The sequence below is a fragment of the Cynocephalus volans genome, chromosome 15 (genome assembly GCF_027409185.1).
Source record: "Cynocephalus volans isolate mCynVol1 chromosome 15, mCynVol1.pri, whole genome shotgun sequence".
Taxonomy (NCBI): domain Eukaryota; kingdom Metazoa; phylum Chordata; class Mammalia; order Dermoptera; family Cynocephalidae; genus Cynocephalus; species Cynocephalus volans.
The window spans coordinates 43,259,794-43,280,316 of record NC_084474.1 but is presented as its reverse complement, the minus strand read 5'-3'; the positions used below and the strand labels follow the sequence as shown (position 1 = coordinate 43,280,316).

At 36.7% G+C, this 20,523-nt stretch overlaps 1 pseudogene; it reads left to right on the top strand.

Annotated features, from left to right (window-relative positions):
- Positions 1 to 532: 532 nt before the first annotated feature.
- Positions 533 to 6,250, top strand: LOC134363671 (vacuolar protein sorting-associated protein VTA1 homolog; annotated as a pseudogene).
- Positions 6,251 to 20,523: the final 14,273 nt, after the last annotated feature.

Here is a 20,523-nt window from a genome sequence, read left to right as displayed (position 1 = left end):
CATTTGACTTATTGCACATTATACTGTAGCACAAACATGTTGTTGGCTGTACAACTTGGGTCTCCTTGGCTAGTCATTTTTCAATATAAAAATAAATCTTTCAGTCTGTAGCTATGTGAACAATTTCTGTTTTAAACTTAACTTCTATAAGAGAATATTTTAAAATAAAAATCACCACACTTTGTAGCTCCAGAATATCTCATCCTTTCTACAATGTTTGGTCCATACTACTCTGATTTCCAACTGCAGAAAGACATAAATAAGTGTCTTGATTTATGTGGCAGGTTGTTGCTTTTCTGAACATGCTGGATGAATTTGGTATTCAAGTATATATCATGTATATATCATGCTGGACGCCAAACAGACAGAATAAATTAAAGTCAAGATCCTAATGGATTTTTATGTGGTACTTAAATGGAAAACCCCATTCAAAAAAGAATTACTACAAACTAGAAAAGATAAGAAAAACAAGGAAAAGTGAGAGCCTAGATTAAAGAGAACAAGTTTGATTTAACATGAAAAGCAGGGGAACATGATAGTGCGCAAAGTAGGTAAAAAGTTATTTTATACCAATAGGGGGAAATTATATCCACATAAAATGCTTATAAATCAGTGAAACAGAAAACTCAGAAATGCAGAATATTGGGTAACTTTTTTTTTAAAAGTCTGCTTGCCCAGTTCAGGGATGGGTGCTAGTGATATAGTAAAGGAAAAGAGAAGGTGAAATAATGATAAAAAAGGAAAAAGGTAGAGAGGCAAAGCTGCTGAGTAATGTTAATAAATATATATATATATTTATGTATATATATCAAGAAATAAATATATCAACAAATATATTCTGCATAGTTGAAACTGAGTGTCCGACTATGCTAGTGTTAATGAAGTTTATTTTACTTAATTCTTATTATAGAAGTAATTTCTGTTCATTGTAGTGCATTAGAAAATTTTAAAAAATCAAATTTACCATACAAAAATAATCTTTTTTTTTTTTTTTTTTAAATCTCCATTCTTTTTTTAACAGAGTTGTAGCGATACAGTAAACATTATGACCTGCTTCAACAGCTGAAGTATAAGATGAGGTCACATTTTTAAGTTAAATTTTTACTGAAGTATATCATATATTCAAAAAAAAGTGCATACATTGTAAGTATATAAATCAAGTAATTTTCAAAAAGCAAACACACTTGTATGACCATAATAGCCCTGATGGAGATAAAGAACATCACCAGTGCTCCAGAAGACCCTTCATGTCTCTTCTCACTAACCACAATCTCTTCCCAAAGATAACCACTCTCTTGAAACCTATCACTGTAGATTGATTTTGCTTGTGTTTGAGCTATATGGAACTAAAATCATACAATAGGAATTTTGTAGTTTCCTTCACTTAACATTCTCTGTGAAATTTATTTATATTATCACATATGTTCATATTTAAGACATTTTCAGTTTAATAGTATTTGATTGTATAAATCTGCCCAAATTTATTTATTCTTTCTAATGTTGATGAACATGTGAGTGGTTTCCATTTAAGGCAATTATAATAGTGCTGCTGTAGACACTCTTTGTCCTTTGGTACACATATGGATATTTCTGTGGGAGCAGAATTGCTGAGTTACAGTGTACGCTGGTATATTCTCCCTTGGTAGATATTGTCAATGAGTTTTCCCAAAGGGTTGTATAAATTTATACTTCTACCCGTGTAAGAGAGTACCAGTTGCTCCAACTCCTTAACAATACTTGCTATTATTAGTTTTAAAAAATCTATTTTTCTGGTCAGACTGTAGAGGTATGCTGTTGTGATTTTAATTTTAATTTTCCTATGATTATTGACATGATTATTAATGCTGAAAGCGTTTTTTAATGTTTATTGGGAATTTTATTTTTTGTAAATAACTTAGTCTGTGTGATATTTTTGTATGTTGTCTTTATTGATATGTAGGAGATTTTTTATATATTCTTAGAAGTCTTTTGTACATACCTATTTGTGCAGACAGTTAGGTTGATATATTGATAGTATCTTGCTTCAATCTATGGGCTGTCTTTTAATTCTCTTAATGGTACCTACTGATAAACAAAAATTCTTAATTTAACTAAAGTCCAATTTGTCCATATTTAGCTCTATGGTTCAATTTTCTGTTTAATAACTTTTTTTTATTTCAATGTCATAAATATATTCCGTTATCATTATGTCTAGAAACTTATTATATGAACTTGGCCTTTTACATTTATGTCCTCACTTTCCCTGGAATTGGTTTTTGAGTGTGATGTGAAGAATGACCAAGAGTTGTGTTTTCTGTAAGCATTTCTGTATGACCTGGCACAATTTACTGAAATAATCATGCTTTCCTCATGGCATTGAAGTGTTATCTTTGTCACATGTCAACTGGTAACATATTTTGGGGGCTATTTTTAAACTCTCTAGCCCATGGTAGACAAACTTTTTCTTAAATACCAGATATTAAATATTTTAGTCATTGTGGATCATATAGTCTCTGTCACAACTACCTACCTTAACCTTTGTAGTGCAAATGCAGCCATATACAATATGTAAATTAATGGTTATGGTGGCATTCCAGTAAAACTTTATTTATAAAAAAAGAAAACTGGCTCACAGGACTTTATCACTCACTTTTTAAAATAACTCTTGATATTTAGATATGCAACATTTTTCTTTGTCTTCAAATTGTTTTGGCTGCTCTTAGAGGATTTATTTCCATACATATTTTAGAACCCACCTATCAAATTACCCCTATGATTGCCTTGGATCAATAGAATAATTTGAGGAGATGTAATGTCTTTAAAATATCATCTCCATACATGTTTATAATATAGTTTAATGTTTTGAATTTATCTCTAATGTTTCCAAAATGTTTTGCATTTGTCAGAATAGATATCTTGAATTTTGTATATTGTGCTATAAAAAAGGTATCTTTTCTTAAATTAGATTTTCTAAATTGGTTTTTATATTGACTGAATCCAGGACCTTTGCTATATCTCTTATTCATCCTAATAATGCATTTCTATTTTTGAATTTTATTCATAAAAATTTAATCAGCTGAGGAAGTGGTGATTCCTGTAGTAGAGTTGCCCCTACTTGCTCTGCTATTCCCACTCTTCCCGCAGTTTAAGAGCATCCAGTATCATCTGAGGACTGCTCAGAAACATGGCTAGCTGGATCCTGTGGTGGCCTATCACTGTTGTTCTTATGCCATGCAAACTGAAATGAACACTGAGCAAAACTCTTAAATGTTGTAAATTTTTATCAAAGTTAATGGATCAGTTAGAAGCTCTTAAGAAACAGTTGGGTGATAATGAAGCTATTACACAAGAAAATACCCAGTTCTTCCCATTTGGAAAATTAGGCTTTGAAAATATTTTTGTACTCACAATGAAGACTGAGCTGGGCAGTTTTACAACATGACCAAGTTTTTCTGTACTGCAAGTCTTTTAATGAATGTCATAACAGTATTTGGAGAATTCACTGATGAAAATGTGAAGCACAGCAAGTATGCAAGGTAGAAGGCAATATATGTTCATAATTGTGTAAAGAATGGGGTGACTCCTGAAGCAGGCCCTGTTGGAAATGAAGAAGATAATGATGTTGAAAAAAATGAAGATGCTAGAGCAACTTCTGTGCTCACTCAGCCACTCCAGCCATCACCTTCAACTTATGACCGCAACAACATGCCATCAAGCAGCTATACTGGAATACAGATTCCTCCCAGTGCACACACTCCATCTAACACACCAGTAGAAGTGCCTCACAGCAAAGGTGTCACAAATCCAATATTCCCCACAGACTATTCTGGCCATTTATCCCACATTTTTATTAGTTTCCCAAAGGGATATTTACCTAAAACCAGAGGACTTTACTAGAACTCAGAAATACTGCAAATATGCTGGCAGTGTTCTTCAGTATAACGATGTAAGCACTGCTGAACAGAATGGACAGAAGGCCCTCAAGTTACTGGCTAAAGGCAGAGAATGGAGCGTTTGTATAGCAGATCCATGTATTTTTGCCTTAAAGAACTAACAGTCTATTACTCTATGTAGTCTATTAATCTATCAGCAGTACTGTTTTAAGGAAGACTTCAGTTCTATTGTATATAATAATGAAATCAGCATTTGCAGGTCAGACGGCTGTTGAAGAATTCATCAGCAACCTCATACAGTGTTATCTGTTTAGCAGATCCAATAATCTCTGGGTATTGTAGGACTGATGTAAGCAATATCCTAAAAATACCCATTTAACCCTGCTTAAAAAAAAATGAAAACACACTTCCATAAACTGTACATTAGGAAGAAGCTTTGCATTTTAATTTACATACATTAAGGGAATTTTTAAAAATCTGTAGTGTTTGGACAAACAGATCATATTACTATGCTGTAAAATTCTAAATTTAACTTTTAGTGAAGATTGCCAGAATATTCTAAAATGTAATTTGCAGAAATAGGGCAATTTTGTATCTTCCTTTGCAATATTTATCATTTTAATTATTTTCATCACCTTAGTATAATGCTAGGATCTTCAATACGATGTGAATAGAAATATAGCAAGCATCCTGTCTTTATCCTTACTTTAAAGGACTCTATAGATACCATAAATATATGTTTGAGGTAGATATTGTTGGATACCATTTATCATATTAACACAATCCCTATTATTTCTAGTTGTCTATTACTTTTATTTTTCAGTTATGAACAAGTGTTGAAATACAGCAGTGTTTTGTGTCTGCTGATGTAATACGATTTTCTCATTTATTGTGTTAATGGGTAGTGATAAGTTCTCTATCACTGCCGTACAACTGAACAAAAACTCTGTGCCTCAAAGCAAAAATTCTGTAGTTTAGAAGTTCCATACCAGTCCCACTGGACTAAAATCAAGGTTTCAGTAGGCCTACATTCCACTTGTGAGGCTCTAAGAGAAAATCCATTTTCTTAACTTTTCCAGTTTCTGGATGCTTCCAGCATTCTTGGTTCATGGCTCCTTCCTTCATCTTCAATGACAGCGAGACTGAGTCTCTGTCATTACCTCACCTCTGTAATCTCATCTCTTTCTCTGACTTCCCAATTTTGCTGTCTCCCCACTTTTGTGGGTCACCATGGGCTGACCCAGATAATCCAGGATAACCTCCTTATTTTAAGGTCAGCTGATTAGCAATCTTAATTTTATATGCAACATAAATTTTCTTTTGCCATGTAAGGTAGCATATTCACAGGTTCTGCGGATTAGGACCCAAACATTTTTAGAGGCCAATGTTCCATCTGCCACAGTTCTACTGCATTTTAAAATCTTCACATATTACTCAACCTTGCATTCTAGGAATAAGACCAATTTGTTCATCACACATTATCTTTTTAATATAATTCTGAAATATATTTGTTAATATTCTTATTTTTATATCTGTGTTCATTAAAGAGCAGACATATATTTTTTCATGTATAAAATTTCCTTTTTAGATTTGGTATCAAGGTTGTGCTAATCATATAGTGAATTGGGAGGTGTTTCATCTCTTTCTATTCTTTGGGAGATTTTGTTTAAAATTGGTGTAGTATCTGCATTAGAGCTCATTTTGGTAAGTTGTGTTTTCAAAGAAATTTGCATATTTTATCCAAATTATCAAATGTGTGCCTTAAATTTCTTCCTAATGTTCTCTAATTATCATTTTAATGTCTGTAGATTTTTAGTGATATCTCCATTTTAATTCTGAATGACGGTATTTTTTTAATTTTCCATTTTCTTCATCAGTCATAATAGAAATTTACCAATTTAATAAGTTATTTTAAAAAATTCAATTTTTGAATTTGTTAATTTTCTCTATTTTTACATCACTACCTATATCATCAATTTCCACTTTGTTATTTCTTCATTTTAATATTTTCATGTTTAATTTTTTGTATGTTGAAAACTTATCCAGAGATTCATTTAAATGTTTGATTTTTTCATTTTTTTATTTTCTAACATATGCATTTAAGGCATGAATTCCTATTCAAACAATATTTTACCAGCATCCCATAAGTTTAACATGTCATATTGCTGTTGATGAATTAGCGCAGTTTTTATTTGCTTGAAGAGATCTTCATTTAGCTTTTATTATGAAGTACAATTTTAGTTCTTTTGCTGTTTTCTTTTTTTTGTTATGAAGGATATTTTTAGTTTTTTTGTTGTTGTTTTTGTTTGTTTGGTTGTTCTCTTTAGCTCTTTGAAGATGTTGTTCCATTTTCTTCTGGCTACAATCGTTCTGGTTGAAAAGTCAGCTTTCCATGTTGTTGCTCCTTTGAAGGTGATGTGTCCTTTCTTTTCCTTCTCATCCTTCCTTGCTTTGTTTTTTTCTTCCTTTCAATTTGTAATTTATTTATTTATTTATTTATAATGGTGTGTGTGTGTGTGTGTGTGTGTATTTTATTTTATTTTATTTTGTCCATATACAATGTGGTTGATTTGGTTGATTATTGTGGCCAGTTACCGAAAACTCCCTCCCTCCTCCCTCTCCCCCCTCCCTCCCAACAACCTCATATCTGTTCGTTTGTCCTATCGACTTCAAGGAATTGTAACTGTTGTGTCTTCTCCCCCCCCCAGGTTATTTGTATATTTATTTATTTATTTTTAGCTCCTCAAATAAGTGAGAACATGTGATATTTCTCTTTCTGTGCCTGGCTCGTTTCACTTAATATAATTCTCTCAAGGTCCATCCATGTTGTTGCAAATGGCAGTATTTCGTTCTTTTTTTTTTTTTTTTTTATTTTATTTTGTCGATATACATTGTAGCTGATTATTGCTCCCCATCACCAAAACCTCCCTCCCTTCTCCCTCTCCCCTCCCCCCCAACAATGTCCTTTCTGTTTGCTTGTTGTATCAACTTCAAATAATTGTGGTTGTTATATCTTCTTCCCCCCCCCCCCCGGTTTGTGTGTGTGTGTGTGTATGTGTGTGTGTGAATTTATATATTAATTTTTAGCTCCCTCCAATAAGTGAGAACATGTGGTATTTCTCTTTCTGTGCCTGACTTGTTTCACTTAATATAATTCTCTCAAGGTCCATCCATGTTGTTGCAAATGGCAGTATTTCATTCATTTTTATAGCTGAGTAGTATTCCATTGTGTAGATGTACCACATTTTCCATATCCACTCATCTGATGATGGGCATTTGGGCTGGTTCCAACTCTTGGCTATTGTAAAGAGGGCTGCGATGAACATTGGGGAACAGGTATACCTTCGACTTGATGATTTCCATTCCTCTGGGTATATTCCCAACAGTGGGATGGCTGGGTCGTATGGTAGATCTATTTGCAATTGTTTAAGGAACCTCCATACCATTTTCCATAGAGGCTGCACCATTTTGCAGTCCCACCAACAATGTATGAGAGTTCCTTTTTCTCCACAGCCTCGCCAGCATTTATCGTTCATAGTCTTTTAGATTTTAGCCATCCTAACTGGGGTTAGATGGTATCTCAATGTGGTTTTGATTTGCATTTCCCGGATGCTGAGTGATGTTGAGCATTTTTTCATATGTCTGTTGGCCATTTGGATATCTTCCTTAGAGAAATGCCTACTTAGCTCTTTTGCCCATTTTTTAATTGGGTTGCTTGTTTTCTTCTTGAAAAGTTGTTTGAGTTCCTTATATATTCTGGATATTAATCCTTTGTCAGATGTATATTTTGCAAATATTTTCTCCCACTCTCTTGGTTGTCTTTTAACTCTTTTAATTGTTTCTTTTGCTGTGCAGAAGCTTTTTAGTTTGATATAATCCCATTTGTTTATTTTTCCTTTGGTTGCCCGTGCTTTTGGGGTCGTATTCATGAAGTCTGTGCCCAGTCCTATTTCCTGAAGTGTTTCTCCTATGTTTTCTTTAAGAAGTTTTATTGTCTCAGGGTGTATATTTAAATCCTTAATCCATTTTGAGTTGATTTTAGTATACGGTGAGAGGTATGGATCTAGTTTCATTCTCCTGCATATCGATATCCAGTTATCCCAGCACCACTTGCTGAAGAGGCAGTCCCTTCCCCAGTGAATAGGCTTGGTGCCTTTGTCAAAGATCAGATGGCAGTAAGTGTGTGGGTTGATTTCTGGATTCTCTATTCTATTCCATTGGTCAGTGTGTCTGTTTTTATGCCAGAACCATACTGTTTTGGTTATTATAGCTTTGTAGTATAGCTTAAAGTCAGGTAGTGTTATGCCTCCAGCTTTATTTTTTTTGCTGAGCATTGCTTTGGCTATTCGTGGTCTTTTATTGTTCCATATAAATGTCTGAATAGTTTTTTCCATTTCTGAGAAAAATGTCTTTGGAATTTTGATGGGGATTGCATTGAATTTGTATATCACTTTGGGTAGTATGGACATTTTCACTATGTTGATTCTTCCAATCCAAGAGCATGGTATATCTTTCCATCTTCTTGTATCCTCTCTAATTTCTCTCAGCAGTGGTTTGTAGTTCTCATTATAGAGATTTTTCACCTCCTTGGTTAACTCAATTCCTAAGTATTTTATTTTTTTGGTGGCTATTGTAAATGGGCAGGCTTTCTTGATTTCTCGTTCTGCATGTTCACTATTGGAGAAAAGAAATGCTACTGATTTTTGTGTGTTGATTTTGTATTCTGCTACTGTGCTGAAATCATTTATCAATTCCAACAGTTTTTTTGTAGAGGTTTTAGGCTGTTCGATATATAGGATCATGTCATCTGCAAACAGGGACAGTTTGACTTCATCTTTTCCAATCTGGATGCCCTTTATTTCCTTCTCTTCTCTGATTGCTCTGGCTAGTACTTCCAACACTATGTTGAATACGAGTGGTGAGAGTGGGCATCCTTGTCTAGTTCCTGTTCTTAAAGGAAAAGCTTTCAGCTTTTCCCCATTCAGGATGATATTGGCAGTGGGTTTGGCATATATGGCTTTAATTATGTTGAGATACTTTCCCTCTATACCTAACTTATAGAGGGTCTTTGTCATGAATGAGTGCTGAACTTTATCAAATGCTTTTTCAGCATCTATAGTGATGATCATATGGTCCTTGTGTTTGAGTTTATTAATATGGTGTATCACATTTATTGATTTGCGTATGTTGAACCAACCTTGCATCCCTGGGATGAATCCCACTTGATCGTGATGAATAATTTTTCGTATGTGTTGCTGTATTCTGTTTGCTAGTATTTTAGTGAGGATTTTTGCATCTATATTCATCAAGGATATCGGCCTGTAGTTTTCTTTTTTGGTTATATCTTTACCTGGTTTTGGTATCAGGATGATGTTTGCTTCATAGAATGAGTTTGGGAGATTTGTGTCCGTTTCAATCTTTTGGAATAGTTTGTAAAGAATCGGTGTCAATTCCTCTTTGAATGTTTGGTAAAATTCTGCTGTGACTCCATCTGGTCCTGGGCTTTTCTTTGTTGGGAGCCTTCTGATAACAGCTTCAATCTCCTTTATTGTTATTGGTCTGTTCAAATTTTCTATGTCTTCACGGTTCAGTTTTGGGAGCTTGTGTGTGTCCAGAAATTTATCCATTTCCTCCAGATTTTCAAATTTGTTGGCGTATAGTTGTTTATAGTAGTCTCGAATGATTCCTTGTATTTCAGATGAATCAGTTGTAATATCGCCTTTTTCATTTCTAATTTTTGTTATTTGAGTCTTCTCTCTTCTTTTTTTTGTTAGCCATGCTAATGGTTTGTCAATTTTATTTATCTTTTCAAAAAACCAACTTTTTGATTCGTTGATCTTTTGAATTGTTTTTTGGTTTTCAATTTCATTCAGTTCTGCTCTGATCTTAATGATTTCTTTCCGTCTGCTAACTTTAGGATTGGATTGTTCTTGTTTTTCTAGTTCTTTAAGGTGAAGTGTTAGGTTGTTCACTTGCCATCTTTCCATTCTTCTGAAGTGAGCATTTAATGCAATAAATTTTCCCCTCAATACTGCTTTTGCAGTATCCCACAGGTTTTGGTATGATGTATCATTGTTTTCATTAGTTTCAATAAACTTTTTGATTTCCTGCTTGATTTCTTCTTGGACCCATATGTCATTGAGTAGAATGCTGTTTAATTTCCATGTGTTTGTATAGTTTCCAGAGTTTTGTTTGTTATTAATTTCTAGTTTTAATCCATTGTGGTCTGAGAAGATACATGGGATAATTCCAATTTTTTTGAATTTATTGAGACTTGATTTGTGACCTAATATGTGATCTATCCTGGAGAATGATCCATGTGCTGATGAGAAGAATGAATATTCTGAGGTTGTTGGGTGGAATGTTCTGTAGATATCTGCCAATTCCAATTGGTCTAGAGTCTTGTTTAGATCTTGTGTTTCTCTACTGATTCTTTGCCTAGATGATCTGTCTAATATTGACAGTGGAGTGTTCAGGTCCCCTGCTATTATGGTATTAGTGTCTATTTCCTTCTTTAGGTCTAATAGAGTTTGTTTTATAAATCTGGCTGCTCCAACATTGGGTGCGTACATATTTATGATTGTTATGTCTTCTTGATGGATCAGTCCTTTTATCATTAAGTAGTGTCCCTCATTGTCTCTTTTTATGGTTTTTAGTTTAAAGTCTATTTTGTCAGATATAAGAATAGCCACTCCAGCTCGTTTTTCTTTTCTGTTTGCATGGTAAATCTTTTTCCATCCTTTCACTCTTAGTCTGTGTGAATCTTTATGGGTGAGGTGGGTCTCTTGTAGGCAGCATATAGTTGGGTCCTGCTTTTTGATCCAGTCAGCCAGTCTGTGTCTTTTAATTGGGGAATTTAAGCCTTTAACATTAAGAGTTGTTATTGAAAGGTGTTGATTTATTCCTAGCATTTTATTGGTTGTTTGGTTGTCTTAGGTGTCTTTTGTTCCTTGCTTTCTGATTTACTGTTTGGTTTCTTTGTTTGTTGGTTCCTTAGGTTGTAGATAGTGTTTTTGTTAGCTTGTTTTCTCTTCACGAATGCCATTTTTATTGTACTAGCGGGTTTAGATTTTTCTTAGGTTTTTATGGCAGTGGTAGTTATTTTTCAGGAACCAAACCCAGTACTCCCTTGAGGATTTCTTGTAAGGGTGGTCGTGTGGTAGTGAACTCCCGCAGTTTTTGTTTGTCTGAGAAATATACTATTTGCCCCTCATTTCGGAAGGATAGCCTTGCAGGGTAGAGTATTCTTGGCTAGCAATCTTTGTCTTTTAGTATTTGGAAAATATCATCCCATTCCTTTCTAGCTTTTAGGGTTTGTGATGAAAAGTCTGATGTTAACCTGATTGGGGCTCCCTTATAGGTGATTTGACGCTTCTCTCTTGCAGCTTTTAAGATTCTCTCTTTGTCTCTGAGTTTTGCCAATTTGACTATGACATGTCTTGGAGAAGGCCTTTTTGGGTTGAATACGTTTGGAGATCGTTGAGCTTCCTGGATCTGAAGATCTGTGATTTTTCCTATACCTGGGAAGTTTTCTGCCACTATTTTGTTGAATATGTTTTCAATGGAATCTCCATTTTCCTCCCCTTCTGGAATACCCATGACTCGGATATTTGAGCGCTTGAGGTTGTCTGATATCTCTCTCAGATTTTCTTCCATGTCCTTGATTCTTTTTTCTTTCTTTTTGTCTGCTTGTGTTATTTCAAACAGCCCATCTTCAAGTTCAGAGGTTCTCTCTTCAACTTCGACAAGCCTGCTGGTTAAACTCTCCGTTGTGTTTTTTATTTCGCTGAATAACTTCTTCAGTTCAGCAAGTTCTGCTACATTTTTTTTCAGGACATTGATTTCCTTGTATATTTCCTCTTTCAGATCCTGTATACTTTTCCTCATTTCATCATGATGTCTAGCTGAGTTTTCTTGTATCTCATTCAGTTTCCTTAGAATTATCACTCGAAATTCCTTGTCAGTTATTTCAAGGGCTTCTTGTTCTATAGGATCTAGAGTATGAGATTTATTAACTTTTGGTGGTGTACTTTCTTGATTTTTTGTATTTCTGGTGTCTTTTTTTTTGGTGTTTATTCATTGTGGCAGGGGGTTTCACAGTCCACCGGTTTGAGACTAATGACTAACTAGGATGTTGCTGTGGTTGCCAATTTGGTATGGCTCCCGCCGTGACTGCTCAGTTGGCCTCTAGTGTCTTGTGTGTGTGGTTGCCTCGGGTCTTGGGCTTCTCTGGGGATCCACCTTTCTGGTCAGCTTGTACTCTGCTGGGCTGGTGGATCACGTACCACAGGGTGTGTGATCACTGTTGAGCTTTCACTTTCTGTACAGGACTTCTCCCCATTCCGTGTGCTCTGGCCCAGGCTGTTAGATCGTGCAGTGGCGACCCCACCGGGTGTGTGGTTTCTGTCGAGTCTCCGCCTCCCTGGCCGCACGTCTCCCCCTTCTGTGCACACTGTGCTGGGCTGGGGTGTGTCTTCTGCACCCCTCGTCTATCAGCTGGGCCTTCAAGACCCTGCTCAGCACCGCCTGGCCCACGAAGTCTACCAGCTTTCTGCTAGGCACAGACGACCGGTCTCTCTGGGTGCCTTTGTAGCACTGTGTAGATCTTTCTCGGGTCTTGTTCACCTTTGTATCCCCCCGGTATAAACCAAGTCTAGTGCCCACCTGCAGCCTGCTCTCCGGCAGGTTCAAGCAGACCTGGGAACTCTCCTACCACACTATTCCCAACCAGAAATTCGTTAGGCTTTTTTCCAAACTGGTGGTCGCAGAGATGGTATCTGCCTCCCAGTAACAGGAAGTTTACCGGGGCCGGAGTCCAGGGTGTGGTGGAGTGACAGTCGGCCCGCCCGTACTTCCTAGCCCTCTCAACACTGGTCGGGACGCCCCACACCCCCAGCCCCGCCAGAGAACCGCGGAGGGAGTGGGAGTGGAGGCCAGCCCGCAGGGTCCGGAAAGCCCCGCGCCAGGCCAAGCAAATGGGCTCAGTGATGGCCGAGCAGGGCGGAGCTGCCCGCACCTGGGAAAATGGAGGCAGCACCGGGGCAGTGAGTGGCCTGGTGGTGCAGGCGGGAGCCGCGTGGGCATCCACCCCCCGAACAGAGCTGTGCCAGGGATCACTCACAGTGCTGTGCCAGGTCGGGCGCTCGCTCTGTCTCTGGTTTGTTGCCTTCCGTGTTCTCGGAGCTGCCGCCTCGGGCTGTTCAGTCGCGGCGCCGCTCGGGCGCTCCCAGGAATCTTCTTTAATGCCGGCCTGAAACCTCGAATCCTGAATAGGGCAGCTGGCCGCCTTCAGTGCGGCCCCAGCCTCCGGGATCCTGGCTGCATCCACAGCAGCCCTGGCGCCGTGTTCCCTGTTTCAAGACTCGCTTTTGCAGCTAAGAATCAGTTCTTTTCCTGCTCCACACTTCAAAGCTGTTGCCTGTAAATGAGGCAGCCTCTCCTGCCAGGGGCAAAGTGGCGTTGAGCCCCCACGACTGGCCAGCAGCAGCAGTCCTCCCTTAAGAGATGGCCAGAGGAAGGTCCACAAGCTTCCCGGCTGCCTGAGGCCCAGTGGCCACCTTTTCCACCTCAGCTACTCTGCGCCAGCCGCTGCAGTCGCCGCCATCTTGAAACTCCCTGTTATCTTCCATTTGATGCAAGAATAGTGCTTGCAAATAGAATGTCAATGAGTTTGTTAAGTACACAGAAAACTGAACTTACCTGCAACTGGGCTGACCAGAAGCCCCTCCTCCAGACTGTACTCTGCTACTCCTCTGAGACACTAAGCCGTCGCCGAAGAGGTCGCCGTCGCCAGGACAGTGTCGGCCGTTAGTACCAAAACGTGAGACACGCACCGGAGAAGCATTTCGTTCTTTTTTATAGCTGAGTAGTATTCCATTGTGTAGATGTACCACTTTTTCCATATCCACTCATCTGATAATGGACTTTTAGGCTGGTTCCAACACTTGGCTATTGTAAATAGTGCTGCGATGAACATTGGAGAACAGGTATACCTTTGACTTGATGATTTCCATTCCTCTGGGTATATTCCCAGCAGGGGGATAGCTGGGTCGTATGGTAGATCTATCTGCAATTGTTTGACGAACCTCCATACCATTTTCCATAGAGGCTGCACCATTTTGCAGTCCCACCAACAATGTATGAGAGTTCTATTTTCTCCGCAACCTCGCCAGCATTTATCATTCACAGTCTTTTGGATATTAGCCATCCTAACGGGGGTGAGATGGTATCTCAGTGTGGTTTTGATTTGCATTTCCTGAATGCTGAGTGATGTTGAGCATTTTTTCATATGTCTGTTGGCCATTTGTATATCTTCCTGTGAGAGATGCCTATTTAGCTCTTTTGCCCATTTTTTAATTTGGTTACTTGTGTTTTTTTTGTTGTAAAGTTGTTTCAGTTCCTTGTATATTCTGGATATAAAACTTCTTAAAGAAAACATAGAAGAAACACTTCAGGAAGTAGAACTGGGCACAGACTTCATGAATATGACTCCCAGAGCATGGACAACCAAAGGAAAAATAAACAAATGTGATTATATCAAACTAAAAAGCTTCTGCACAGCAAAAGAAACAATTAACAGAGTTAAAAGACGACCAACAGAGGGAAAAATATTTGCAAAATATACATCTTATCTTTAATTTTTTAATCAATCAATTTTTGGACAGTATTTTTATTGAAATATAAATGATTATATATATTTGTGGGATATAGAATTGAATATCATTTCATGTGTACAATATGTGGTGATCAAATCAGGATAATTAGTACACTCATGTTTACAAAACACAGTCATACCATTCTGACCCTTAACTAATTTCTCACTAACCACCTCTTCCCCTCCCCTTTCCTACCTCCAAAAACTGCAGTTCTATTCTTTTTTTTTTTTGAAAATTTAACATATTATTGTTATTCTTTATTTCTTCCTCCTTCCTTCCTTCCTTCTTTCCTTCCTTCCTTCCTTCCTTCCTTCCTTCCTTCCTTCCTTCCTTCCTTCCTTCCTTCCTTCCTTCCTCCCTCCCTCCCTCCCTCCCTCCCTCCCTCCCTCCCTCCCTCCCTCCGTTCCTCCTTCTTTCTTTCCTTCACTCCCTCTCTCCTTCTTTCCTTCCTTCCTTCCTTTGTTCCTTCCTTCCATCCATCCATCCATCCATCTTTCTTTTCTTTATTCTCCCACTAATGAGTGCACACTTGTGCTATTCTTCTTTCTGTGCCTGGCTTATTTCGCTTAACCTAGTTTTCTCTAAGTTCATCCATGTTGCTGCAAACAGCAGAATTTCATTCTTTTTTATGGCAGAGCAATATTCCATTGAGTATATATACCACATTTTCCTTATCCAGTTCTCCGTTGATGGGCATTTAGGTTGATTCCTACTCTTGGCTACTGTAAAGAGAGCTGCAATAAACATGGGAGTGCAGGTGTCCCTTCAACATGATGATTTCCATTCCTTTGGGTATATACACAGCAGTGGGATTGTGGGACTGTATGGTAGTTCTATCTGTAGTTGTTTGAGAAATCTTCATACTTTATCTTTAAAATATACTAATTATACATTTCACTGTACATTTATCATTGCAGCCATTAGCACACTGATATCAAATTAGCACAATGTCTAATAACCACAATATCTGAATAGCTTGTGGATCTATTTTTTTCTGTTTTGTTTCTTTCCCCTATTGGTTTTCAGTTATTTGATCTTTTCTCTTAGTATAGCTTATGCATCTGAAAATAAAATTCCAGGCATTGTGCAAACCAAAAAAACCTATTTAGCCTTTGAATATGCTAATTTTTTTTTTTAGAGGAGATCTAGGTTCCTTTAGGAGCAGTTAAATTATGGAAAATCACCTTATGTTATCAGGAATTGAGTGATTAAAGGCTGAGTTTCAGTTTTGTTGTTTGTCTTTTAAGGCTTCTCTATTTTGGTTTGTTGTTACTAATGGTGTGTGGCCCTTTAGAGTATCAATTGAAAATCTAGGTTTGATTACCAGAGCCTATTTTCTTTGGAAGCCACTAAACTCCAATTTTTTTCTCCTCATCCGTGTGGGTACTGAAGTCCCTAATTAATTTTCAGTATTTTATATGTCAATTTCTGCTTAAGTTTTCAGCATCTTGTGCACAATTTAGGCATTGGCAGAATTCCTAGAAAAAACACATCACTCAAAATATCAGACTCACTTTTTTTACAGATTACTTTCTTTAGGATCTTGCCTTTTAATATAATGGCTAACTTGGTAACCCTAAACTCCAATTTTTGTTTACTCAGCCTTATGAAACTTTGGAAAGTAAGCCCTGAGTTGCAATTTTCTTCATGGCTGAAAATGCCTAGATGCAAAAAGTGTCAGACAATTCAGGATTTACTTTGGTGTATTTCCCTTTTTCCTGGGTCTTGACCCCTTGGGTCTGTCTGCTCTGTTTCTTTACATTGCCTTCAGACAGCTCATTTGTTTTTTCTTGTTGCTGTTGGTGGTGGTGGTGGTGGTGGTCATGGAGGGTGTGGCACGGGTGTGTTTTCTAGTTTTCTTTAACATTGACTAATATAAGCTAATTTTTTTTTTTATAGCTGAACCTATGCGAACAAAATAGATCCAAGCCCTCATCCTACTGTCACAAAATGCATTCTTCATTTTCAGGGTTCTTCCCTTCTATAATTTTTGGGGATCTTATGCATTGTCTAAATTGTTAATTATAATAACTCTCATTTCCAGGAAAAAAGTAAATCCTGCAGAGAGTTGTGAAGATGACTTTTGTTAGTATACGTTCACACAATTTCACTTGAGGTCCTGAATTTAATGTTATGTGTTCTTTATTATCCTAACACCATTCATAGTCAAAATATATTCCAGGTTTTATTGGATGAAACATAATGTGCAGAATTCTGTTCCTAGTATACCTGTTAGAAGAATATATCATCACAAAAGTCTAAGAAGTACAATACTAAAAATCAAAGAATAAGGAGTCATATCCTATAATGCCATTTATGTTTTAATAGTAATATAGGAGGAATTAGTCAAGAAGGCTTAGAGGATATCTAAGGATTAGGCCTAAGTCTTCTCTAACAATGTTCTTGGAATATACATTTTTAGTTTGCTATTTTGTAGTGGTAAAATTTCATAGTGGATCATTCACTCCCCATTGATGTAGTATACTCTATTTCCAAAATGCTCTAGTTATTAGAAAGATATTGACTTTATATTGAACCAAAACCTTCCTCTCTGGTCTGAGCACTGTCCATTGAGACTATAAGGGCCAGTTCTAAATGCCCTGTAGTTTAATACTCTTTAGATGTTTTAAGACAGCTGTCATATTCTCTGTATGTTTATCTCCACAAGACACACAGTCTGGTTTCAGAATTGTCACAGAGTCAGGCTTTTCACTCTCTGGTTTACTCTGTTCTGAAAGTGTTCCACCTTAAACATGTTCTTCTCACTACTGTGTCCAGAATTATATTTTATATTCAGGTGTGGTAGGAACAGCCCAGAGTGACACACTCCCTACATTAAAAAAAAAAATTATATATGTAATGCTATTAATTCCAGTTATGATGTAATTAGCACCCGGCTATTTCATTGTTATCTGCCCTATGTCGACTACCAGCTTAAAAAATTAAATAGATGTTTCTACTAAAATACTATATCCTTATACTACCTTTACTTACTTTTAAAATCACATTATCTCTACTAAATTTTACTTTCTAATAATTAATTATTCATGTCTGTTAAGGTGTGTTTAGACTTCACTTTCTCATAAATTCTTTATATAGCCAAGAAATCCTCTTACCTTTTTAGAACCTCCAAATAAACACATTTCTGTCGTTGATATCATTGCAATTTTCTATGTGATTTTAATGCAAATGATTGAAAACTGATCTTTGCTTTCATTCTTCTTGTCCCCCTTTAAAACTTTTTTTTTTTTATGGTTATTGTTTTTCACTAACTTAATAACAATGACTGCTTACAACAACCTAATATATACATAAAAATAACCTATTTTAGAAATTTGTGATAGTGTTAAAATGGAAACAAACTCATCTTTTAATAATATCTGTAATCCATGTGATTCATTAAAGTTATTAACATTAGTTCTAACATCTATAATATAAAGATGTTAGTCATTCGATTAGGACATTTATGTGATAGAAATATAAACTTTTATTTAAATCAGTGTTATATTGAATGTCTGTTACTCACAGGTAAACCTAATTGGCAGGCAGGTACAGGAAAGGCAAGCAGAATAATGACTCCCCAAAATATCCACACTCAAATCTCCAGACCTGTGAATATGTCATGTTTCATGGCAAAAACAAATGAAGGTTGTATATGCAATTAATGTTTCTAATCGACTAATCTTAAAGAGGGTAGATTATCCTGTATTATCAAAATGGGCCCAATCTGATCACTTGAGTCTTAAAAGTAGAAGAAGAAGGGAACAGAAGAGCTGTCAAAAGATGTGACATGAGGGCTTGGTCTGCTGTTGCTGGCTTTGAAGGTGGAGGGAGGGCCATTAGCCAAGAAATGAGAAAAGCAGCCTCTACAAAATGGAAAGGCCAAGAAAACAATTCTATCTTAGAGCCTCCAGAAAGGAACCCAACTTGATCCTAGCCTGGTGAAATCTCTGTTGGACTTCCAACTTTAGTACTGTAAGATAATAAATTTGTGTGTGTGTGTGTGTGTGTGTGTGTGTGTGTGTGTGTGTGTGTGTGTGTGTGTGTGTGTGTTTTAAGCCACTAAGTTTGTGGTAATCTGTTATGGCACCAAGCAGTAAATGAATATACAGTCTTACACAAAATAATACAAAATCCAGTGTCTTTTCTCTGATACTGTGATGAGAATTAACTCTGTAAGCATGTACTCCAGGTCTGAGGAAACTGAGCAGGTAAGCAAAATTTTAAAATATCACCATGTGTCTGTTGGCCATTTGTATATCTTCCTTTGAGAAATGCCTATTCAGCTCCTTTGCCCTTTCTTTAACTGGGTTACTAGTTTTTTGCTGTTTGGTTGTTTGAGTGCCTTATATATTCTGAATATTAGCTCTTTGTCAGATGTATATTTGGCAAATATTTTCTCCCACTCTGTAGGTAGGCTTTTCACTCTGTTAATTGTTTCTTTTGCTATGCAAAAGCTTTTTAGTATTATATATTCCCATTTGTTTATTTTTCCTTTGGTTGCCAATGCTTTTGGGGTCATATTCATAAATTCTTTACCCAATCCTACTTCTTGGAGTGTTTTCCCTATGTTTTCTTTAAGGAGTTTTATTGTTTCAGGACATATATTTAATTCTTTAATACATTTTGAGTTGATTTTGGTATATGGTGAGAGGTACAAGTTTAGTTTCATTCTCTTACATATGAATGTCCAATTTTCCTAGCACCATTTACTGAAGAGGCAGTCTCTTCCCTAGTGTGTAGTCTTGGTGCCTTTGTCAAAGATCAGATGACTGTAGGTGCATGGGTTGATTTCTGTAGTCTTTATTCTGTTCCATTGGTCTGTATTTCTGCTTTCATGCCAGTATCTAGCTGTTTTGGTTACTATAGCTTTGTAGTATAAAGTCAGGTAGTGTTATGCCTCTGGCTTTATTTTTTTTGCTTTGGCTATTCATAGTCTTTTTTTATTCCATATGAAGGTTAGGATTGTTTTCTCTAACTCTGAGAAAAATGCCACTCATCATTCAGAAAATGTAAATCAAAACCACTTTGAGATACCATCTCACTCCAGTTAGGATGGCTAATATCCAAAAGACAGAGAATGATAAATGCTGATTAGGATGTGGAGAAAAAGGAACCCTCCTACACTGTTGGCGGAACTGCAAAATGGTGCAGCCTTTATGGAAAATGGTATGGAGATTCCTCAAACAATTACAGATAGATCTACCATATGACCCACTGCTGGGAATATACTCAGAGGAATGGAAGTCGTTAGGTTGAAGGTGTACCTGTACTCCCATGTTTATTGCAGCACTATTTACAATAGCCAAGAGTTGTAAGCAGCCTAAATGCCCATCATAAGATGAGTGGATAAGGAAAATGTGGTGTATCTACACAATGGAATACTACTCTGCCATAAAAAAAAAAAAAGAAAGAAAGAAATACTATCATTCTCAGCAATGTGCATGGATTTAGAGAAAATTATTTTAGGTGAAATAGCCAGGCACAGAAATAGAAATACCACATGTTCTCACTTATTGTGGGAGCTAATAAAATAAATAAATAAATTTATAAACAAATAAGTGGGGGGGAGGGCAGAAAGAAGACACAACAATCACAATTCCTTGAACGTGTTAAGAAAAGTGAATAGATATGATGTCGGTGGCAGGGGAAGAGGGGAGAGGGAGAGAGGAAAAGGAGGAATTGATAAAGGGACATGAAAATCAACCACATTGTATATTGATAAATTAAAATTAATTAATTAATTAAATAAATTTTAAAAACTACAAGACTTAGAACTGACTATGCTTTTCTCTAAAAAAGATGGAGGAAGGGCAAAAAATATACAAAATGAGCCTGGAGCATATTTGAGTGCCAGAAGGTAAGAAAGTGCTCAGAAAAAGAAAAAAAAAACACAACAACGAAGATATGTCAAAGGGACATAGGAGGCAACAGAAAGAGTTCCCAGTGGCCAAATCTGGAACAAATGGAGCAAAAAAATAAAGTAATATTGGATT